The sequence below is a fragment of the Protopterus annectens genome, chromosome 5.part0 (genome assembly GCF_019279795.1).
Source record: "Protopterus annectens isolate FY-2018-M chromosome 5.part0, PAN1.0, whole genome shotgun sequence".
Classification (NCBI taxonomy): domain Eukaryota; kingdom Metazoa; phylum Chordata; order Ceratodontiformes; family Protopteridae; genus Protopterus; species Protopterus annectens.
The window spans coordinates 315,303,334-315,329,088 of record NC_056735.1 but is presented as its reverse complement, the minus strand read 5'-3'; the positions used below and the strand labels follow the sequence as shown (position 1 = coordinate 315,329,088).

The window sequence follows — 25,755 nt, the reverse complement described above, 5'->3', positions numbered from 1 at the left end:
TACATACCAAGCTAGCTCCCAAGGAAATAATAAAGAAAGTATTACCTTTCAGACACTAGACTGAAAGGCATACTTCTAGCAAGCTGACCCACTTTGCTTTAAGCCTCTACTAAGCTGTGTTCTCACACAATTCCATGCCCTACTCCTCTAGACACTAGACAGATAAACACCCTTGCATTTTTAGCCAACTACAGTTTACATAGATAGTGTTACCTACCTACTTAAGGCATTGAAAGTGCTCGGTCTCTCTGCATTACTGATTACTTCTCAGCAGACTCCCACTCTGTGGCTCCTTTCTCCATCAATTGGAAATCTCAACCTTAGTAACCTTACACAGGTCCAATAACAAAGGAACTTATTACCCCCTGCCCCACCTCCTTTGTGATTGTCCATCCCCTCCCCCTTGCCTCTAACAAGCCAAACCTTTAAATACAGGTACGGACTTGTGGCACCAATTTTAAATTAACTATTCCTTCGTAGAACATCCCCTCAGTCCTCCGTGTGGTGTGCAGTCCGTAAGTTAGTTAAGTTCTATATTACTCAAGCTGTTTTGTACTGTTACTGTGTACTTTTGCTTTGTGTTAACACGTTTCGTGATAACTCATTTAGCAGATTGATAGCTATAATTATGATTATGCTTGGTGAAGCGTTTGCTTGTGAGGTCTGTTCCAACACACTCGTGTGATTTGCTCTCTGCATTTAGGTCTCTGACTACATTACTGTGTTTCTAGCACTGACTGTGCATGAATTAGTGTCTCTATTACAACTGTTTAAGTTTTATAATTTTCACTTATAACACAAAGCTCCCCTTGATATTGGACCTGCTAATCCTAAATGTAATAATCAATTGTTGGATACTTAAAGAACTATAGACTGAAACAGCTTTTAGGCTTTAACTAGATCAGCACGGAGCTTCTGGCATCTTTGCACACTAACAGTAAGGTATGGCGTAAGGGTATGCCTGTGCTTTGTATGCGAGTGCCATTTCAAGACCCAAATAAACCAACTTGCAAGCTACTGTTACATTAACTATCTGTGTCAGCTCCGTATGTATACACGGAATTGCCACTAACACTGGACTGCTCATCTAGCCCCAATTAGCTCAGTCCCAAGCAAATAGACTACTCTACTAGCCCTAAACAACCGAATTGTATGCGGGGTGCTCTGTAAGCCTACACGGAACTGCCGTACGCATTTGTCTGCTTTTATAACCCTAATTAACTCTTTTACAAGCATTTTTACTGCTTCTCTAGCCCTAGATAACCTAATTGCAAGTAGATAGCTCTGTATGCTAATACGGAGTTGCCGCTAAAACTGGACTGTTTCCCTAGCCCTAAATAATACAATCTATAGTAGTTAGCCCCGTATGTTAATACGGAGTTGCCGCTAACACGGGACTGTTTCTCTAGCCCAAAATAACACACTTTATAGGTATTTTGGCGGTTGTTCTAGCCATAAATAATCTAAGTACAAGCAGGTAGCTCCGTATGTTAATACGGAGTTGCCGCTAACACTGGACTGTTTCTCTAGCCCTAAATAACTCAATTTATATGCATTTTGACTGTCGTGCTAGCCATAAATAATCTAAGTACAAACAGTTAGCTCCATATCTCTTTACGGAGCAGCCGCTAACAATAGACTGCTTGTCCAACCTTAAATTGCTCAACCAGAGCTTTGACTGTTTATCCAGCCCTAATTAGCTTAATTTCACGTAGCTCGCTCCAAATGTCTACTTAGAGTTGCCGCTAACCCTGACTGCTTTAATAGCTCATAATAGCTCTACTGGAGGTATTTTTGACTGTTTTTCTAGCCCTAAATAACCTGATATCTAACAGTTGTTATATAAATGAATTCTGTCTGCCCTGTAGGTCTCCACCGAGTTCCCGCCAACACAATAATGTAGTTATTGTATGGCTTTATTTCAAATACATGTCCTAGATCCTCTTAAATTGTTAGACCACTCATAGGGAATTCATAGGGAATTAATCAGTTTACTAGTTTTATTATACCATTCTAAGGGAATTAATCAGGGAGCTACTAAATTAATACACAGGCTAAGCCACTCTAGATTGTATATAAATTGCGGTGACTTAATTGCTATTACTGCTTTCTTTTCTAGTTTGCACCATATGATTGTTTTATGTTCTCATACAAAATAGATCTCAAAACGTAGTCTAATGAGAGTTTCATGGTTTAATATGGAATGTAGAATATGAATGTGAGCCCTTAATTGTTTAGTTTGAGTTACTACTGTACTGTTTCCACAGTTGCTCAGCTCCTTACTTGTACTCCACCCCACCAACATTATCTCTTAGTCTTGCTAAAACCTTAACAAGCTGACATTATACTGTTTTCTCTCTGTCTCTGTTTCAGCCTGGAAGCCCTGTGCTAAGACACGGGCTCTCTCATCCACCTCCTATCTACCTTCCTACCCTTTTAACAGAAAGAATTCCCAGAGTCAACACCAATTTCTGGACTGCTAAAAGTGCCTCTCACCACCATCGCAGTCATGGCGTTAGCTACTGGGCAGTAAGAGCCTGTACTGAACTCATCAACACCTGGAAGCCCTGTGCTAAGACACGGGCTCTCTCATCCACCTCCTATCTACCTTCCTAGAGTACCCTTTTAACAGAAAGAATTCCCTGAGTCAACACCAATTTCTGGACTGCTAAAAGTGCCTTTCACCAGCATCGCAGTCAAGGCATTAGCTACTGGGCAGTAAGGGCCTGTACTAAACTCATCTAGAGTGAGTACCACTTTAAACTATTGTAAGGGCTAGCACACCCGTGGACCTACCCCGAGGCTTTTCCTCCCCTTATAATTATTGTCCTAACCAAGTAAGCTAACTGTTGTGGTTCCCCTCTATACCACTAGATGGCAGCAAAACACAGGCCATGAGAACACTGTTTCTGCCTTACTAAGGTTCCCCCAGCCCCACTACATAACACGTAGTCCAAGAATCACTAACTCTAGCATACATACATACATACCAAGCTAGCTCCCCAAGGAAATAAAAAAGAAAGTATTACCTTTCAGACACTAGACTGAAAGGCATACTTCTAGCAAGCTGACCCACTTTGCTTTAAGCCTCTACTAAGCTGTGTTCTCACACAATTCTGTGCCCTACTTCTCTAGACACTAGACAGATAAACACCCTTGCATTTTTAGCTAACTACAGTTTATATAGATAGTGTTACCTACCTACTTAAGGCATTGAAAGTGCTCAGTCTCTCTGCATTATTGATTACTTCTCAGCAGACTCCCACTTTGTGGCTCTATCTGCTCTGTTCGTCCTGCGGGCTCACTCTGCTCCCCTACCCCCAATTCTCACCCACCCCAGTGGTCCTAGATTTAAACTAACTAGACCACTCCCACACTCCCCTTTCACCAATCATACTCACCTACCACTATACATATAAAGCCACACCCTCCTCTACTTACATACTTACTCATACCTTCCCATTGTATTTCTTCCCCATCCAATACCAATTGTGAATACTTCCCATTTAATTAACCTACCCTCTCTATATACCTTATTTTATTCCCCTAGCCAGTTCTATTCTTATTATATTCACTCATCCCCACCCCCACTAATCTGTACTATTTAACTCTAAAGAATGCCTAAGGTAACTAAACCATTCACAACCAAACTAACTCTTTTAACATGCATATTTGTCCTTACCTTCAGCTTATATCCTCACCCTCATTGAAAAACCAACCTTTTACCAATTTAATTACTCTCCAAAACAAACTGCTACATTTACCCTTACCTACACACATATTGAAATAAATATCACTTCCAAGCCAAGCTACCTGCTACCCAGATACCATAGACTCTCACATATTAAATACTACAAACGGACAGCAAACAAATTAAAATATCTAATAAGCCATACTTATAACTCTACTCTAAGACTGAAACATCAATCCTTAAAAGATGGCGACATTCACCCTGGCCCACATACTGTCAACTTAAGCAATAACACCAACCCCAATTCCACACCCCTTGTTAACCTCTCCAAACCCCCAATTCTTTCCTTATAGGACATCTTAATATACAAAGTATTAATAACAAAATAGCCCACGTTCAGACCCTGCTAGATATTTACTCCTCTGACATCCTCTGCCTCACAGAAACTTGGCTAAAATCTCGGGTCTACTTCTTTTGACCTAACTTTCATTTGCCTGACACTCATTTGCCTGAGACCAAATGACTGAAATTTCATTTGCCTGACACTTCATTTACCTGACACTTCATTTGCCTGACAAGTATTATTAGCAAGAAAATGGAATATGCACCCTTCCCCACTGCAGTGTGACCCTGGAGTTAGAATATATAGTTAGGGGGTGTGTGGGGGGCAAAGCCCCCCACTTACTTTTCTGTTACTAAGCAATATTACATCAAAAGTTAACAATATCATATGAAATGAAGTGGGGGGCTTCGCCCACCACACCCCCCATTGTGGGGGGCTGTGCCCCCCACACCCCCCTAACTATATATTCTAACTCCAGGGTCGCACTGCAGTGGGGAAGGGGGCATATTCCATTTTCTTGCTAATAATACTCGTCAGGCAAATGAAGTGTCAGGCAAATGAAATTTCAGTCAAATGGGGTCAGGAAAATGAGTGTCAGGCAAATGAAAGTTAGGTCAAAAGAAGTAGACCCAAAATCTCATACCAAAGACAATGAAATCATTCCCCTAGGATATAATATATTAAGACTAGACCATATTAAACGAAAAGGTGGGGGAGTAGCAATCTTATATAAAGATGGGCTACACATCACCTCTTTACCTTATAACCCACCACAGGATAATAATGCTGAAATCCTTATCTCCAAATTGCAAATCAACTCCAGCAAATCAATATATATCATCTGTATCTATCTTCCCCCAGGTAACAATACCAATACTATCGAGGATATCCTTAGCTGGATATCCTCTACTTATCCACAAGAAACTATTATACTAGGTGACTTCAACATAGACTGGAAAAATGTAAATGCTGAAATCACCACTACTCACATTAATCTTTACGGCTTTAAGTCAAACAATTACCTCAACAACCATAATCAACAAACCAAATAAAAAAGAAACCACCCTAGATTGGATTCTTACTAATAATCTTAAACTAACTTATATAACTGGAACTCTGCCTGATGATGTAAGCGATCACTCATTGACCTACATTATAAGACAAAAAAATGATATTACTAACCCCCCCCCCTCCACTTATAGGGTATCACGGATCAACAAACACTTCAGCCAAGTAATATTTCAAAATGAACTAAGTGCCTGTGAGTGGAAGGCTTTAAAAATCCTTCCACTTGATATGGCTGCTAAACACTTCAACTCCAAATTCTTAAGTATCCTTGATAGGCATGCACCCAAACACTCCATCAGAATGAAAACCAAACCAGCCCCATGGCTCTCTAAGGAAACCAGACAAAAAATGTTACTTAGAAACAAATCATGGGCCAAATGGAGAGCTTCCAAAACTCTCTCTGACCAACAAAACTTTAGGCAGCTTAGAAATATTACAAAAAAGGCCATACTTACGGACAAAAATAACTACTACTGTAACTTACAGGAAATTCACCAAAATAACCCACAGAAATTCTGGTCAGGAATCAATCGTCTCTTACTCCCAGGCCACTCTCGTACTCCAACCCCACCTAGGGTCTGATCATAATACTTCCATCCAAACTGCTAATGCTTTCAATACTTTCTTCACTGAGGCCATGCAGTCACTTGCCAGTCAACTAACCCCAGATAACTCAAAACCTCTTACCACCAGTCCTGGCCCTCTTCCAACATTTAAATTGCAACCCATCCCTACAGATCTCATCCTCAAATTCATCCAAAAGCTTAAGCCTTGCACTCCTGTTGACGAGCCACCATCTGAATACCTGCAAAAAGCAGCCACAGCTATTGCATACCCAATATCCATCCTCATTAATAGAACTATTACAGAGGGGTACATTCCAGAAATCTGGAAAATCTCTCATATCATACCTCTACATAAAGGTGGTAACTCTAAAGATTATTCTAACTATCGGCCTATAGCCCTTTTATCCCCCCTAGCAAAAATTATGGAGAAATGTATTCACCATCAGCTTTTAGACCACTTAACCCAACATAACATTCTCGCCAATTGCCAACATGGCTTTAGGCCATTTCATAGCACCTCCACCGCCCTCTTATCCTTCACAGATTCCATTAATAAAAATCATAACAGTAATATCCTCTCATCTGCACTCTTTATCGATCTTTCAAAAGCTTTTGACATGGTTAACCACACCCTTCTTACTAACATTCTAGAGTCCCTTTCCCTTGATATTCTGGCTATCCAATGGTTCAAGTCCTACCTTAGCAAAAGACAACAAGCAGTTCTCTGGGAGCAGAACCTTTCATCCTTTCATCCCTCCTACTAGTCATACTTGGAGTCCCTCAAGGCTCTATTCTAGGCCCTCTCCTTTTTTCACTATTCATTAATGACCTGCACACAGCAATTCCTCAAGCTACCTGTATACAATATGCAGATGATTCAACAATCATATGCTCAGCTAACTCCCCCTCAGAACTACATTCCTCAACTCAGAAGGTATTCAACATAATTGAGACCTGGTTCTTAAAGCGTTGCCCCCTTCTAAATGCTAAGAAAACAAACCTCCTACTCTTTGCCCCTACCAGTAAGTCCTCCCCAATAGACTTCTCAATTACTTCTAACAGCGGAACCATCATATCCCCAAACTCCACTACTAAACTGCTAGGAATTACTATTGATAATAACCTTAACTTTGACAGCCATATAAATAACACTATAAAATCTGTAAACAAAAAACTTGGCTCCTTATATCGAATCAAACCCTTCCTAACACAATCAGCAAGAACCAAAATTTCTCACTCACAATCTCAACACTTCTTTATGCCTCACCTATTTTCTCTAACCTAAAAAAAATAACCTTAGCAAACTAAATAATTGCTACAATAGTATTGCCTGATTTGCTACTTGCAATCCCTTTAGAACCCATCACTGTCTGAACCTACTGCAACTAGGCTGGTTAGAATTACAAAATCTCCTGGCATATACGCAACTCACCATTGCCTACAAGCTATTATACCAACCTAACAATACTCCTATACTCTCTAACCTTATCATTCCCTACAAAAACCTTGATTCACTACGCTCCTCTAACAAACTTCTAGCCACCACAACAAAGTCCAACAACAAAGCAGGTGATTCCTTGTTCTCAAACACTGTAGGTAAGCATTGGAAGCACTTACCTATAGAACTTACCTTAGTTCCCTCTCTGCCTCTTTTTAAACAAAACCTCAAAAACCATCTGAAAATCCATTGGTTATGCCCCTGCAGTAATCCTGATTAATCCTTTTATTCTATACTTCTCACCAGTCTCTTTCACTTTCCTTCATAAACACTGTAGCTTATCCCTCTAAGGATAGAGCTGTAAACAGTATTTCCTATACTACCTATTGTAATGTTTCCACCTATGTTTTGTATAACTTTACCAGAAAGGCTCATCCAGACGCTGCTACACTTTGCTGTGAAGGAAAGGTTAGTTTGCTGTTATTTTTTGTATTACTGTATTGCCTTTCTATATTTTGAATACTGTAGTTTGTTTTCTTTACTTTGTGTTTTGCTTGCATTCTGTTTTAACAGCATATTAAAACTTCAAAAGAGACCACAGCTCTCTGTTCTGAGTCAGGCAGAAATAAGAACGGATTAATTAAGGACTCATTCATAAGACAGAAGAGGTCACTTAAGGTTAATCACTTGTTAACAGAGGGGGTGGAGCTAGGAACTAACATTTCTATTTAAGGAGTAAACTAAAACATTTCAGAGCTTTACCAGAAAGGCTCATCCAGACTCTGCTACACTTTGCTGTGAAGGAAAGGTTAGTTTGCTGTTATTTTTGTATTACTGTATTGCCTTTCTATATTTTGAATACTGCAGTTTGTTTTCTTTACTTTGTGTTTTGCTTGCATTCTGTTTTAACAGCATATTAAAACTTCAAAAGAGACCACAGCTCTCTCTGTTCTGAGTCAGGCAGAAATAAGAACTGATTAATTAAGGACTCATTCATAAGACAGAAGAGGTCACTTAAGGTTAATCACTTGTTAACAGAGGGGTGGAGCTAGGAACTAAAATTTCTATTTAAGGAGTAAACTAAAACATTTCAGAGCTTTACCAGAAAGGCTCATCCAGACTCTGCTACACTTTGCTGTGAAGGAAAGGTTAGTTTGCTGTTATTTTTGTATTACTGTATTGCCTTTCTATATTTTGAATACTGTAGTTTGTTTTCTTTACTTTGTGTTTTGCTTGCATTCTGTTTTAACAGCATATTAAAACTTCAAAAGAGACCACAGCTCTCTCTGTTCTGAGTCAGGCAGAAATAAGAACTGATTAATTAAGGACTCATTCATAAGACAGAAGAGGTCACTTAAGGTTAATCACTTGTTAACAGAGGGGGTGGAGCTAGGAACTAAAATTTCTATTTAAGGAGTAAACTAAAACATTTCAGATCTTTACCAGAAAGGCTCATCCAGACTCTGCTACACTTTGCTGTGAAGGAAAGGTTAGTTTGCTGTTATTTTTTGTATTACTGTATTGCCGTTCTATATTTTGAATACTGTAGTTTGTTTTCTTTACTTTGTGTTTTGCTTGCATTCTGTTTTAACAGCATATTAAAACTTCAAAAGAGACCACAGCTCTCTCTGTTCTGAGTCAGGCAGAAATAAGAACTGATTAATTAAGGACTCATTCATAAGACAGAAGAGGTCACTTAAGGTTAATTACTTGTTAACAGAGGGGGTGGAGCTAGGAACTAAAATTTCTATTTAAGGAGTAAACTAAAACATTTAAGAGCTTTACCAGAAAGGCTCATCCAGACTCTGCTACACTTTGCTGTGAAGGAAAGGTTAGTTTGCTGTTATTTTTGTATTACTGTATTGCCTTTCTATATTTTGAATACTGTAGTTTGTTTTCTTTACTTTGTGTTTTGCTTGCATTCTGTTTTAACAGCATATTAAAACTTCAAAAGAGACCACAGCTCTCTCTGTTCTGAGTCAGGCAGAAATAAGAACTGATTAATTAAGGACTCATTCATAAGACAGAAGAGGTCACTTAAGGTTAATTACTTGTTAATAGAGGGGGTGGAGCTAGGAAATAAAATTTCTATTTAAGGAGTAAACTAAAACATTTCAGAGCTTTACCAGAAAGGCTCATCCAGACTCTGCTACACTTTGCTGTGAAGGAAAGGTTAGTTTGCTGTTATTTTTGTATTACTGTATTGCCTTTCTATATTTTGAATACTGTAGTTTGTTTTCTTTACTTTGTGTTTTGCTTGCATTCTGTTTTAACAGCATATTAAAACTTCAAAAGAGACCACAGCTCTCTCTGTTCTGAGTCAGGCAGAAATAACAACTGATTAATTAATGACTCATTCATAAGACAGAAGAGGTCACAAGGTTAATCACTTGTTAACAGAGGGGGTGGAGCTAGGAACTAAAATTTCTATTTAAGGAGTAAACTAAAACATTTCAGAGCTTTACCAGAAAGGCTCATCCAGACTCTGCTACACTTTGCTGTGAAGGAAAGGTTAGTTTGCTGTTATTTTTGTATTACTGTATTGCCTTTCTATATTTTGAATACTGTAGTTTGTTTTCTTTACTTTGTGTTTTGCTTGCATTCTGTTTTAACAGCATATTAAAACTTCAAAAGAGACCACAGCTCTCTCTGTTCTGAGTCAGGCAGAAATAAGAACGGATTAATTAAGGACTCATTCATAAGACAGAAGAGGTCACTTAAGGTTAATCACTTGTTAACAGAGGGGGTGGAGCTAGGAACTAACATTTCTATTTAAGGAGTAAACTAAAACATTTCAGAGCTTTACCAGAAAGGCTCATCCAGACTCTGCTACACTTTGCTGTGAAGGAAAGGTTAGTTTGCTGTTATTTTTTGTATTACTGTATTGCCTTTCTATATTTTGAATACTGCAGTTTGTTTTCTTTACTTTGTGTTTTGCTTGCATTCTGTTTTAACAGCATATTAAAACTTCAAAAGAGACCACAGCTCTCTCTGTTCTGAGTCAGGCAGAAATAAGAACTGATTAATTAAGGACTCATTCATAAGACAGAAGAGGTCACTTAAGGTTAATCACTTGTTAACAGAGGGGGTGGAGCTAGGAACTAAAATTTCTATTTAAGGAGTAAACTAAAACATTTCAGAGCTTTACCAGAAAGGCTCATCCAGACTCTGCTACACTTTGCTGTGAAGGAAAGGTTAGTTTGCTGTTATTTTTTGTATTACTGTATTGCCTTTCTATATTTTGAATACTGTAGTTTGTTTTCTTTACTTTGTGTTTTGCTTGCATTCTGTTTTAACAGCATATTAAAACTTCAAAAGAGACCACAGCTCTCTCTGTTCTGAGTCAGGCAGAAATAAGAACTGATTAATTAAGGACTCATTCATAAGACAGAAGAGGTCACTTAAGGTTAATCACTTGTTAACAGAGGGGGTGGAGCTAGGAACTAAAATTTCTATTTAAGGAGTAAACTAAAACATTTCAGATCTTTACCAGAAAGGCTCATCCAGACTCTGCTACACTTTGCTGTGAAGGAAAGGTTAGTTTGCTGTTATTTTTTGTATTACTGTATTGCCGTTCTATATTTTGAATACTGTAGTTTGTTTTCTTTACTTTGTGTTTTGCTTGCATTCTGTTTTAACAGCATATTAAAACTTCAAAAGAGAGACCAGCTCTCTCTGTTCTGAGTCAGGCAGAAATAAGAACTGATTAATTAAGGACTCATTCATAAGACAGAAGAGGTCACTTAAGGTTAATTACTTGTTAACAGAGGGGGTGGAGCTAGGAACTAAAATTTCTATTTAAGGAGTAAACTAAAACATTTAAGAGCTTTACCAGAAAGGCTCATCCAGACTCTGCTACACTTTGCTGTGAAGGAAAGGTTAGTTTGCTGTTATTTTTGTATTACTGTATTGCCTTTCTATATTTTGAATACTGTAGTTTGTTTTCTTTACTTTGTGTTTTGCTTGCATTCTGTTTTAACAGCATATTAAAACTTCAAAAGAGACCACAGCTCTCTCTGTTCTGAGTCAGGCAGAAATAAGAACTGATTAATTAAGGACTCATTCATAAGACAGAAGAGGTCACTTAAGGTTAATTACTTGTTAATAGAGGGGGTGGAGCTAGGAAATAAAATTTCTATTTAAGGAGTAAACTAAAACATTTCAGAGCTTTACCAGAAAGGCTCATCCAGACTCTGCTACACTTTGCTGTGAAGGAAAGGTTAGTTTGCTGTTATTTTTTGTATTACTGTATTGCCTTTCTATATTTTGAATACTGTAGTTTGTTTTCTTTACTTTGTGTTTTGCTTGCATTCTGTTTTAACAGCATATTAAAACTTCAAAAGAGACCACAGCTCTCTCTGTTCTGAGTCAGGCAGAAATAACAACTGATTAATTAATGACTCATTCATAAGACAGAAGAGGTCACAAGGTTAATCACTTGTTAACAGAGGGGGTGGAGCTAGGAACTAAAATTTCTATTTAAGGAGTAAACTAAAACATTTCAGAGCTTTACCAGAAAGGCTCATCCAGACTCTGCTACACTTTGCTGTGAAGGAAAGGTTAGTTTGCTGTTATTTTTTGTATTACTGTATTGCCTTTCTATATTTTGAATACTGTAGTTTGTTTTCTTTACTTTGTGTTTTGCTTGCATTCTGTTTTAACAGCATATTAAAACTTCAAAAGAGACCACAGCTCTCTGTTCTGAGTCAGGCAGAAATAACAACTGATTAATTAATGACTCATTCATAAGACAGAAGAGGTCACAAGGTTAATCACTTGTTAACAGAGGGGGTGGAGCTAGGAACTAAAATTTCTATTTAAGGAGTAAACTAAAACATTTCAGAGCTTTACCAGAAAGGCTCATCCAGACTCTGCTACACTTTGCTGTGAAGGAAAGGTTAGTTTGCTGTTATTTTTGTATTACTGTATTGCCTTTCTATATTTTGAATACTGTAGTTTGTTTTCTTTACTTTGTGTTTTGCTTGCATTCTGTTTTAACAGCATATTAAAACTTCAAAAGAGACCACAGCTCTCTCTGTTCTGAGTCAGGCAGAAATAAGAACTGATTAATTAAGGACTCATTCATAAGACAGAAGAGGTCACTTAAGGTTAATCACTTGTTAACAGAGGGGGTGGAGCTAGGAACTAACATTTCTATTTAAGGAGTAAACTAAAACATTTCAGAGCTTTACCAGAAAGGCTCATCCAGACTCTGCTACATTTTGTTGTGAAGGAAAGGTTAGTTTGCTGTTATTTTTTGTATTACTGTATTGCCTTTCTATATTTTGAATACTGTAGTTTGTTTTCTTTACTTTGTGTTTTGCTTGCATTCTGTTTTAACAGCATATTAAAACTTCAAAAGAGACCACAGCTCTCTCTCTGTTCTGAGTCAGGCAGAGAGACCACCCTCCCACCCATTTAAGTTGTCTTGTTAAATACCACTGTCTTTCTAGTTGCCCGCCTCTTATGTTAATCTGACCATATATCTCATTTTTCTCTACTTTCACTGGCTTATGTGAGTAATCACAAAATCATCATTTTTGAAATCCCACCCCTTCAATTATTTAAATTTATTGGCCATCCTACAGTATTTCATAGTACCAAAATACAAAAGTGACCACCCCTTTCAATCCATCTTGCTGTTTTAAAAATAGTAACTCTCCACTAAACCTTAACTTTTTAAACAGGTAAAACTCAAGTTACCTACTTTCACATCTAACTTCTCTAGTGCACACTGCAGAGTGCATTCTTTTCAATCTTACCTTTAAGCATCCCTGTGACTAGCACTTTCTCTAATACCTGCTGGAAAGCACTAGGAAGTCTTAAACTCATACAAACACTGAACTCTCCTTGTTAACAAGGAGAAATTAATAGTAGGCACTAAGCCTATAATTGCAAAGTACCTTGCTAAGGAAACAGCTCCTATACTTTACAAAGAAAAAAAAAAAAAAGCCCCAAACCAAGCATGTCCAAGGGTCAGCTTCCGGTGATTTCTCCTGTCCACCTGGTGAATCTGGGCATACTGGGGCAATGCAGCAATTGCCTCATGTACACAGACAACTCTCTCCTCCTACCACCCAACACTACAACCTGTGAGAGATGCACTTACATAGCCAAAATGGAAGCAAAGCTCTCTCCACCCAAGATTGTGCTAAACAGTCAAGAGGAGAAGGTTAACACCCACACTACATCTCAAGCAACACATATCCCTTCTAAACCCGCACCACCAACACCCACATATAGCAACACTAAATCCACATATGCAGAGGCCCTTAACTGTAACCTGCCCAAGCAACAAAGACCTCTGAAGCTGAAACGCAAACAAACACCAATCACAACCAATGTGTCACATAGTTCACAACACCAGTGTGCCACCCAGCAACAGCCCCTAAGGCAAGACAATGTACCTAATACTTTAGTCATAGGTGACTCTATAGTCCGGCACACTGATGTCCCTCTCACCAGGTTGAATAAGGAGAAAATTACAGTCAGCTGCCTGTCGGGTGCCAGGATCCGCCACATAACGCATGCACTCAAGTCACTCCACAACAAGTACAAATATGACTCTGTCATTGTCCATGTTGGAGTGAATGACTTGAGACCGACCTCCCTGGACTACATGAAAAGAGACATGGAAGAGCTCTCGGATCATGTGGCCCAGGCAGGTATGACCCTAGCCCTGAGTAGCATCCTGCCTTCGCCCAGAATGATACCACAATATAAGGATAAAATGATTGACTTCAACAATTGGCTAAGCTTATGGTGTCATTCAAAGGGGATCCAGTATCTGTCTGCCTGGGATGACATGACTGACAGACCATGATGCTTTGCCAGAGATGGTCTGCACCTGTCACCCCTGGGATTCAGGTTACTGGCTAAGGCTCTTGCCATCCCTATAGTGCCTTTTTTAGGCAAACTTCAAAGGACAAAACCACCACTGTAACAGGTACAAGCATGCAAAATCTGAAGGTAATGCTACTCAATGCTAGAAGTCTAAACCTCAAAATGCACTCTCTCGAGGCACTCCTAAAAATGGAGAACATCGATATCTGTGCAGTAACTGAGACCTGGTTCAAGGCTCCAGAGAGCACCCCTGCAATACCAGGCTACAACTCTTACCACACTTTTCGGCCACCAAACCAGGACCGAAACACTAAAGGTGGAGGAGTGTCAATATTCACCAAGGATATTCACACCACCAGGCTAGTTGGCCAACACAATGTGTCTGAAATTCTCCAAGTGCAACTAACACTAGGTAAGACTGCAATCCAAATTGTAGCTTGCTACAGATCCCCCACCATACCCCAAGATTCGCACTACACCTTTCTAAACATACTGGAAAATATTAAGATAGAACCAAACACTCTAATACTGGGTGATTTTAACTACCCTGCCATTAACTGGGAAAACTACTCATGTCCCAACACCTTTATGAACGGTTCTTGGAATTCATAAATTCCAATGCCCTGGATCAACTAATCCATAGTCCCACCAGGGGCTCCAATATCCTAGAACGGGTCATTACCAACATGGGAAATCAATGCTCCATACCTATGGTCACCCCCTCGTTAGTCAGGTCTGACCATAAGCTAATCACCCTTAACATCCACATCCCACCCCCCAGTAAGGAAACCTCCATAAAAAACTTCTCCAAAGCCAACTTCATGCTACTCAAGTCAGAAGTGACAAACTTCATAACACCCATGCAGACGGGAACTGAAAGTTCAACTGCTGAATCCTACACTAAGGCACTGTACGAGCACATCCACTCATGCATGAATCGTGCCATCCCAAACAGAACCAAAATGCTCTCATCCAAAAAAGGAAGCCAATCTGGTGGTCCCCTGCCATAAACAAACTTTACAACAAAAGGAAGAAACTTTTGCAGAAAAGAGGAAAATTCCAGGATGCAAAAAACTCCCTTACTAGCCTCAGTAAGAAACTGAGATGCCTCATAAAATCCTCCAAAGCTAGTTACAAAAATAAAATTGCCAAAGATTCCAAAGACAACCACAAAGCATTCTATAACTATGTCAAGAATCTAAATGGCAATGCTCAGATCTGCTCTGAGCTAAAACAGAATGGCATTAAATATACTGATCCAAAGGATATTGCCAATATCCTGGCAGATCGATTCAGTGCCAACTTCACCCCCCTCTCACCCCCTAAATGGCCCATCTCAATACCGGAAGATTGCCAAATTCCAGTAATAACGGCCACACAGGTACAAAACGCACTCTCTAAAGCCAAGAATACAGCATCCATGGGACCAGATGACATCCCGGGCTGTGTACTACATGAACTACAATATGAACTGGCACCTCACCTAAGTGTCATGTTTAATCATAGCCTCACCTCAGGTTTCGTGCCCACTGAGTGGCGCAGAGCTACAGTTATCCACCTTGGATCCCGGAAACTACCGTCCCATCAGTCTGACAAGCCTTATCTGCAAGGCCATGGAGCGTATTATCATGGAACTTATAAACAAAGACATTGGCAACCTTCAAACACTGGACCCCACCCAGTTTGGGTTTGTGAAGGGCCGATCTTGTCTCCTGAACCTGATTGACTTCTTTGAATCAGTCTCCAGAGCCATGGACAAGGGTAAGGTGGTCCACACAGCCTATCTAGACCTTACCAAGGCCTTTGATACCATCCCCCACTCTGGAATCATAGATAAACTTACTAAGTTGGGCATTAATCCCTATGTCACCCAATAGGTTGCTAAATGGCTTACTGATAGAACCCACACTGTAAAAGTAGCAGACTCCAAATCCAGCTCCAGACAAGTGACAAGTGGAGTACCTCAGGGTTCAGTCCTGGGGCCGCTCTTGTTTGGCATCTACTTCTCTGAAGTACAGGTCAACACTAAGGGACTCTGGCTAACAAAGTTTGCAGATGACTGCAAACTGGGAGCCATTATTGAATCCCCAAATGATGTGGATACTCTACAAAAGGGCCTTACAGAAACAGATGCTTGGTGCCAGAACCATGGGCTCAAGCTCAATGCCAAGAAATGTATTGTTATCCCCTTTGGGAAAAAACATGTATCCATGAATTACCATATAGGTGGCAGTACACTAAACACAGAAAGTGTGATAAGAGACTTAGGGACACAGGTGGACAGTGGTCTCACCTTCGATAACCACATCGCCACAACAGTCAGGAAATCCTTCTATGTGGCACACCTCATCACGAAGGGCTTTTCATCCAGAAAAAAGGAGGTCATTGTCCCACTGTACTCATCCCTCATTAGACCCATTATAGAATACAACGCCCCATTTGGTATGTACCTCTCAAGACATCTGCAACAACTGGAAAGCCCTCAGAAATACCTCACTAAAAGAATCACAGGTCCAAAGCAGATGCCCTACGCTGACCGCCTTAAAAAACTCCAGCTATACTCTGTCGCATATCGTCTACTCAGAGGCGATCTCTGCTTAACATACAAGGCCATGTCAAACCCAGAGCTGTTGGACATGCTACACTTAAAGAAATCCCAATCCCTCAGAGCTACACGCTCTAGGGATCTAAACCTTGTCATCACAATAAACAAAACATGCTGGAGGGATAGTTTCCTGACCCAGAGACTCCCCAGACTCTGGAATAGATTGCCCATACATGTCAAGCAGAGTGCCTCTTTGGACCTCTTCAAGAGGAACCTTGATGATTGGATGGGAGAAAGGAAATTCACCCCAGGGATAACGTCAGTCGCCCTGCTAGACAAGGGTCCAGGAAAGTAAATAATGTGGGAAGAAATAGCCAGGGAATTGTTATGGATAGGCTTGTATAGGCCCTAGGGCTGATAGCCTAGTACCAACCTATGAACCTATGAACTTATCGATTTTATGAAACTTAGTCTGACACTGTTTAACAGTTTCATCTTTTATCCTTTATATTGTGTATATATAGTTTTGTATATTCTGTTGTGGTTATATTGGAGCTTTTCTCCTCAGGCCTCTACTGAAAATGGAAATATATCCAGCTAGACTAGCCCGGTTAATAAATGTAAAATAAATAAATAAGGCCAGAGGAAGGGAAACCACACTTGTCAAGGTCACTAAAGGAATATGAGGATAACTGTGATCTTCAATGAGAATGCTTTCCATAGAAAGTCTGGAATCTGCCATTGGAGGAAAGGCATAAAGGAGTTCTAGAGCCAACAAATGTGTTAAGGCATCCCTGGGTCATTCCCCCTCTCACAGAGTTAGAGTGAAGAACTTGCTGCATTTGGTGTTGTGGGGAGAGCTGAAGCGATCACAGCAGGGTCGGCCCCAATGGCTGAAAAGCCACACCATTACCATTGGATTGAGGGACCTCTCATGAGGGTGTAGAATCCACCTGCTCAACCCGTCCACAAGGATATTAGATTTCCTCAGGATGTGTTTGATATTGGAAAGCTGCAAGAAGATATTGCCCATTATTACACTCTTGTAGCCTCTTGACACAACAGATAAGATCTGGTTCCTCCCAGTTTGTTGATGTACCAAACAAACTGCCTTGTTGTTTGCCTGGATAGAAATCACACCTAAGGGGAGTGGGTTCTGAAAATCCTGCAATGTTAAGAGAACTGTTGTCATCTGTAATACAATGATGTGCAGACTGGCCTCTGTTTGGGACCATTTGCCTTTGACGGTCTTTCCCAAATCATGACCAATCACCCCAGTTGGGAAGTGTCCATGGTTACCAAGGCTTGGGGGAAGGAAGAGTGAAAGTATGTCCTTGTAGAGCATGTGGAGATTCCAGCCACTACTGTATGTGTGCTCTGCAATTCTTCATTAATGGCACTTGAAAGTACATGGGTTATTTTCAGATTGACCACTGAACTGATGGAGTCTAATGAAGTATCTGCATAGAGAATCTGCTAGGGGAACTAATGTGATACAGGCTGCCATGGAGCCCAGAAGATGAAGAATTAGTTTTGCTGGTTGCTTCTTGTGGGATAAAACATCCCGGACATGTTGGTGAGATAATTCTTGTCTGTGGGAGTCTTGCTATCTAAATTTTTGTGTCCAGACGTTCTCCAATAAACTCTGCTGACTGTATTGGCTGTGGATGAATTTTTAGATTCACTGTAATCCCCGGGTCTGTACACAGCTCGATCAAGGATTCTCTGACTTGGATGAGTAGATTCCTGGTAGAGGCAGTGATGAGCCAGCTGTCCAAATATGGCAATACCCTGAAGTCATAGATGAGTTGCCACCACTGCCATGCATATGGTAGACACCTGGGCCTGTGCTGAGACCAAAGGACAGAGTTCTAATTTGGAAATGACTGTCTCCTAGTCATACATGAAGATATTTTCTGCAGCATCTGTCCATTTTTATGTTGTGGTACCCATCCTGAAGGATAATGCAGTCATTCTTTCTCAGAAGGGGAAGAACGGACTGAACCAGGACCATCCAGAATTGTGTTTGCTTCACAAACTTGTTCAAACGGCTTAGGTCTAAAATTGGCCTAAAGTCCCTGTTTTCTTTGGCACTAAAAAGAATCTTGAATAAATTCTGGATCCTCTGCGGTCTGAAGGGACCCCTTGGATAACTTGATTTCTTAAAAGCATCCTTATTTCTGAAGCAGCTTCTTCCTTTTGTGAAGGAAGAATATCTGGAGTTTTTATGAAGATGGAGGAAGGGTGTGGAAGGGGATGAAATAGCATCTGGTAATGATCCCTTACAGTAATTTGTTTTGAATAATGGATGTCTAGCTTGTTGGGTGCTGGGATAAGTGACCCCCGCAACTGTCTCCAGAGTGTGACAGTCGGGTAACTGTTCAAGAGTGCTGGAAAGGCTTCTTTGAGAAAGGAAATCTGAAGTCTTGATTTTGTGGCCCATGTCTGCCCTTTGGGTAATGTCCATTATAAGACTTTCCCTCTCTGCCTCAGGGGGGCTCTTTTTCCAGATGTATCAGATGTAAATCCAAAAGCTTCCTTATTTCAGAAGTGGCTTCTTTCCTTTGATCAGGTACATTAGGAAATACTTTTGGAAATGGAGGAAGGGTGTGGAAGGGGATGAAATAGCTTCTGGTAATGATCCTTTGCACCCATATTTCTTCTTGAGTGATGCACATGCAGGTTGTTGGGTGGAGGGATAATGTGGGTGGAGGGATAATGTGGGTGGAGGGATAAATGCCCCCCCCCCGACTGCCACCAGACTATAACAATTGTGCAACCATTCAGGAGTGCTGGAAAGGCTTCTTTGAGAAAGGAACTCTGAAGCCTTGATATTCTAGGCCACCTCTGCCTCTTGGGTGATGTCCATTATAAGAGTTTTACTCTCTGCCTTGGGGGGCACTTTCTCCATAAATATAAGATGTAAATCCCTGAGATTTATGAAACCAAATTCTCTTGCCTCCCTCCTGGTTTCTGGAGAAGGCCCTTTGAGGGGCACGTAAAGATTCACCATCTTTCATATTTCTTGAGATAGTCTCTTTGACTTTGGGACAAAAAATGTTGATCCATGGTAGGGGACAATGATGAAGGAGGTCTTGAAATGTTCTGCAAAGTCACACAACCAATTTCAGGCATGCCTCTTTATGGAAATGCCTGTGCCACTTGCTCTAGATGCACCTTCTGTGGTATTAGAGATAAAGTGCGTAGTTACATTGAATAAGGACTCTAGAGTAGCCAACTGCAAATCAATACATTTTCTTTTATCCACAGATAATGTCCTTGGAAGAGATTTTGCAATTTCCTTGCTCAAATCCTTCTGAAAAAATGTAATGTACCAAGTAATTATGCACGGTCACCCAAATAAAATACATGAGGGGTAAATAAAATCTGCCCAATGCATAGACAGATCAATTATCTTCTGCAAGTTCCTTCTTAGTGGCTGTAGCCAGTACCCCTTGGTCCAATGGGGATGGTATTTGGGAACAACAAGGAATTTGTTGGGTTTCTTGGGAATACGTTCAGCTCTGTCCAGCTACTTCCACACATGCATAGGGATCAAGTCTACCATCTCATTGGCCAGTTGGACTACCGAAGGAGTAGATGGGCTAGAAAAAAAAGCCTCAAGGAAAACTGACTCTTCCATAGAGGGCACATTAATCTACAGGAAAAACCAAATCAAATGAGCTCAGATCTGATTAAAATCAATGAAATGCTGAAATAGTACAGCAAGTCAAATAACAAAAGGTTGGAAAAAATGGAAGAAACTTAAAAAAAGAAGTTATGATCTTACCATAACGTTCTATCTGTGTTGTCAAGCTTCATTCATTCTTGACTCTTGGGTCTTGGTTCCATCCTCAGAACTGGCTCAGCCGTTGTATCAAGCTCGCGCCAGCCAGAAACTCTCGAGCTAAGGCTACCTATATAGTGCCTCCCTTCTCTTCCTCTCAGATCGAGTTTTGCCCATAGAAAGGAAAAAGGTGGAAGCTTTGTCTGAGCAACTGCCCTACTATAAAACCATGACTAGTTCCAAACCTCAAGAGTCTTTGGAGGGGGTAGGAGGGTGGGATGTCAAGAATGAATGCTGACAACACAGATGGAACGTTATGTTAAGAACATAACTTCTTTATCTGATGATGTCAATCTTTATTCATTCTTGACTGTGGGGACACAGTCCCTAGCTCCTTTATGCCTCAAGAGGCCCTAAGGAAGGATATTCCGGAGCACCACAGAGCCAAAGGATGATCTTCCCCAGGAGACTACATCCAATTTATAATGAGTGATAAAGGTATTAGGAGTGGCCACTGCGCAAATGTCATCCATAGAGGCCCTAAAATGAAAGGATACTGAAGTGGAAACTGATCTGGTAGAATGAGCCTTAACCTTGGTTGATAGGTTCAGCTTATTTTGATCATAAACAAAGGTGATGCAATCTCTCACCATTTTGATAAAGTAACTTTGGAAACTGGTTTGCCCAGTCGAGTACCTGAAAAAGACAGGAACAATTGGTCTAATTTCCTAAACGGTTTTGTTCTGTCCAAGTAAAAATGTAATTGTCTGTGTACATCCAACAAATGCAAACATTATTCTCCTCTGTTTGAGAAATTTGGGAAGAAAACTGGTAGGTCTATGGACTAATTAATATTTGAGTCTGATACTACTTTAGGTAGAAAGGAGAGGTTAGTTCTAAGTGATACTCTCTCTCTGTGAAAAATGACATATAGACGTTTTACACACAAAGTCTACAATTCTGATATTCTCTTGGCTGACATGATGGCTATCAGGAATATGGTCTTCCAAGATAAAAATTTGATATCACAGGTGGCTGCTGGAGCAAACTTTGCAAGATTAACGTTAAATTCCAAGGTTCAATGGGTTCTTTAAAAGATGGTTTAAAATGTAAAACACCCTTTAGGAAGGTTCTGCAGAGGTGATGAGACATTAAGGAAAGGTCATCGAAGCCATTATGAAAATCTGAAACTGCAGGTAAATGAACTCTAACAGTAGAAGCTGAGGCTCCTGATTGGAATAAAGTTGATAAATATTCTAATACCTTATTAACTGAGGCTGAAAATGGGTAAATTCTTTCTGCATGAGACCAAAGCACAAATCTGTTCCATTTACTAAGGTAAAGTTTCCTGGTGGATGGTTTCTGGGAAGCCAGAGGTAACTTTTGTACTGGGGAAGACAGATTATTCTGCTTGGCAATTACTGGAAGTGGAGGTACCAAGCCGTCAGCTTAAGACTTTTTAGGTTGGGATGGACCAGTCCCTGCTGATGAAACAACAGGTCTGGAGTTGGATCTAGATTCCATGGACGATGAACTAGATGAGGCCAGAGAAAGGGGAACCAGATATGGCGAGGCCAATAAGGTGCAATGATGACCACTTTGCTTCTCAACTGTTGGGCTTTCTTCAAAAACTGGGGAATGGTGGAAAGGCATAAAACATTCCTGGGGGCCAATCATGTAAGAAATCATCTCTCTAGGACTCCCCCCCCCCCCCCGAGGGGAGGACAGGGCAAAGTAGCTGCTGCATTTGTGGTTTATGGGAGAGTCATTAATGAAAGATCTTCTTTGCCACACTGGGATTGAGAGACCACTCGTGAGGCAGGAGTATGCATCTGCTCAGTTTGTCCACGATCACATTGGAATCCCCTGGAATGTGCGTTGCTGTCAGAAAATGATTGGAGGCGATCACCCATTATCACACACTTAGGGCTTCCCAACATAAAGGGTAGGATCTGGTTTCCGGTTTGTTGATGTACCAGACCACCGACATCTTGTCTGACTGGAAAGCAATTGTCACTGAAGAGAGGGCAGATTGAAATGCTTGCAACATTAAGAGCAGTACCCTCAGTTCTAGGACTTTAATATACAAATTAGATTCTAAGGGGGACAGAGTGCCTTGGACTGTCTTCCTCTGAAAATGCCCCCCCACCCCATCAAGGATGCATCTGTGGTCACTACGGCCTTGGGCTGGGAGGGTGAAAAGGGGTGATTCCATAATTCCTCTTCTGGCTTCGTCCACCAATATAGGTCCTGCTTGCATAGGTTGGTTATGTGGATTGGGTAGGACATAGGGTGTGTTAACAGAAACCACAGTGATGTCAGGAGCCATTGAAGCAGCCTCATGTGGTACCTCACCAGAGAACTAGGGTGACTGTCACTGCCATGTATCCCAGAAGTTGTAAGTCTAAACGAACTGGGACTTTGTATTTAGAGAGTATCACTTGAAGCTGTGACCTTAACCTTGCAATCTGTGAAGAGGCAGAGCAGCCACGCAGGATTTTGTGTTGAATGTTGCTTCAATGAATTCTATGTCGCTGTTTATTGAAATGCCTAAGAACTCTGCCAACTTTAGAATGAAGTCCAAGGTGTGAAGCAATAGATGCCTGGTGGGGATGGTGAGGAGCCAGTCATCTAAATATGGAAACACAAGGAATCCTTGTAGACTTAGGTGAGCTGGAGTGCTTGTGCATTTTTATGTGGTAATACGCATCCTGAAGATCTATACAGCACATCCAATTGTCTTTCTCCGGAAAAGGAAGGTGTGGTCTAGAACTGGCCACCAGTCCCCTGTCTTTTTTGGCACTAAAAAGAATCTTGAGTAAAATCTGGATCTTATTTGGTCTGGTGGGACTGTTTGGATGACTCTTTTTTGAAGCAGCTTTTGAATTTCTAGTGCTGCTGCATCTCTCTGATTGGGTGGATCAGGGATTCATCTTTGTGGTCTTGGCTAAAGATCGAAGGGGATATGGTAACCTCTGGTAATTATCGTCTGCACCCAGGAAACTGACATTATTAAGTGCCAGGGTAAGTGGTGTACAGAGAATCTTCCCCTGACTACAGAGGTAAGCAATTGGACCACTGCTCAGGAGCGCTAGTAGGGTTGTCCAGAGAAAGAATCCCTGGAGCCCTGATTACGTGGGCTCCCTCTGCCATGAGAGAAGCGTCTTCCTGATGAGTCCCCCCCCCCCTCTGCCCCGGGGGGAAACTCACCACGTGTGTCCAGAAAAGGCCCTTGGGACTTTCTGAACCACATTTTCCACCCCTCTGATTCCTGAAATAAGGTCGTTGAGGAGTGGAAAAATGCATGCCCACAGAAAAAAGGGTCTTTCTGCCCTTCTCACACCTAGCTAATGTCGCTCTGGACTTTTGGGCCAAACAACGAGGTAGCATCAACTGCAGCGTTGACAAAGGAAGACTTGAAAGGGTCCACGAAGTCACATAAGTGCTATACCTGCTGCCCTGGCTGTCTCTTCGGCTGTGTGTGCAATAAGCTGCATGGATGAGTTCGATATCGATTCTAGGGTCGCAAGCTGGGAGGCAACCTTATGTACCTCATCAGACACTGCCCCTACCAAGGTCCCTGACAGCTCAGTTATCACATCCCTTTGAAGACATGTGAAATGTGCCAAGAAATTCAATGACAGTGTGGCAAAAGTCATTATGCTTCCTGAATCTGTCCATCATCCGAGACTCTTGGTTTGGAGGATGGACAGCAGGACTCTCCTCTATGGAATTCCTTCTTTGTGGCAGCCACCACCACCATAGCATCTACCACTAAACCTTTAGACCAGTGGGGCTGAACTTGTGCAGACAGAATTTTGTCCAGTCTCTGGGGGATTGCCTCTATAGTGTCAGGGGCCTTCCAAGCATGCTACATGATAAGTTTGACCGATTCATTGGCAGGTGGGGGTCACCCAAGAAGGAGAAGGTTGGGCATGAAAAGCCTGCAAGAAGATAGATTCCTCAGAGGAAGGGATTGTGGGCTTCCAATCACCCCTCTGTTTCAAGATTTCCAGGATGTCTCCAAAGGAAACATCTTCAGGGGATGTCCATGGGGACCCTTCCCCTTCATCGTAGTCTGTAGACTCAGTGAAATATTTTTCTGGAGAATCTAAGTGTTTCCTCTTGCATGATCTCTTATGGGGTGGCTCATCAGGGAAAAGGTCTGAGATGGACACCAAAGAGAGGGTACCCTGCAGCAGGGTGTCTTGCTGCTCTTGTGCCTGCTGCCCTGATGTAGCAGATTGTGACAGTTGCAAACCAGAGAAAACAAAGATATGACACTCCGACGTGGATGGTGCCAATTGCAAGCCAGCTGAGGTGAGAGCTCTCTTCATAATCTGAAACGCAGACCCGCCTGAAGAGGGATGGGAGCTTGGAACAGAGGAAAAACAACCTTGGAACCAGGGGTCACACCTCACTTTGACGAGCCCACCTTCAGAGAAGGATCCCCGACAGGACTTTGAACTGTCAAAGCACCCAGAACCGTTGACAGCGCCGTGGAAAAAAAAATCGGTGCAGAACAAGGGATCCCGGAGCCAGCAGCCAAGTCACAGTCCTGTGGGTGGGTTGGCTATGACTGAGCTGAGGACTACAGAGTGGGTTCTGGAACGAAGGTGAGATCCACCATAGATACCAAAGTAGCTGACACCAGGAGCGGTGTCGAAGTTGACACCGGCAGCGAGCCAAAGTTGAGGGCTCCAAGACCTGCAGAGAGATTGAAGGAGGAAGATAATTTGGAGTCCTTGGAGAGTAGATCTCTGCTACAGATGGGAGGAAGGTCCTAGATGGGGCTGGAAGACCTCTGGCTGCCAAGAGGTTCTAGATGGGGCTGGAAGACCTCTGGCTGCCAAGAGCTGATCCACTAACCTAACTACATCAAGCTCTGAAAGGCTCCTGGTGGAACAACTAGACATCCCCGAGGGTGATTCTGCAAGTTCAATAAAGGGACTCAACTGCTGATCAAAAAAGGGGTCAACAGATGGGGAGTATCTAGTCCTGGGTAAGGATTCAACCTTCAGCACCGCGGTTGGCTGACCAATGGTTTATGCTGGAGGGGAAGTGACTGGTATGAGTGGGGAAACTATTGTTGGTGCTGAATCATAAGTACCAATGTGACATTTGTAAGCTCAGTAATAGTTGTCGGCACTGTGGGGGAAGTTATAGGCTTTGGCACTGAAATGGTTGTAGGTGCCAATTTTGAAACTTTAGGCTTCCGTTCCGAGGAAGAAACCTGGCCTTTAGAAGATTTTGAGTCAAAAGACTTAGGAGATGCCAGAACAGAATGGCTCCTCCTTTTTGCTTCTTTCTTGGGAGACTTTGATGTCTTTTTGTTGAGCCACTCTGCAAGGGTCTGAGCACTAAAACCCTTGCAGAGTTCACATGGTGGTTGGATTTCTAAATGTGGCACCCACAAACAATACACACCCTTGCAGAGTTCACATGGTGGTTGAATTTCTAAATGTGGCACCCCC

At 41.4% G+C, this 25,755-nt stretch overlaps 1 protein-coding gene across 1 annotated transcript in view; it reads right to left on the bottom strand.

Moving 5' to 3' along the window:
• Positions 1-25,755, bottom strand: part of CCHR5.PART0HXorf58 (chromosome chr5.part0 CXorf58 homolog) — a 776,822-nt gene that overhangs the window by 389,843 nt on the left and 361,224 nt on the right. The window lies entirely within an intron of this gene.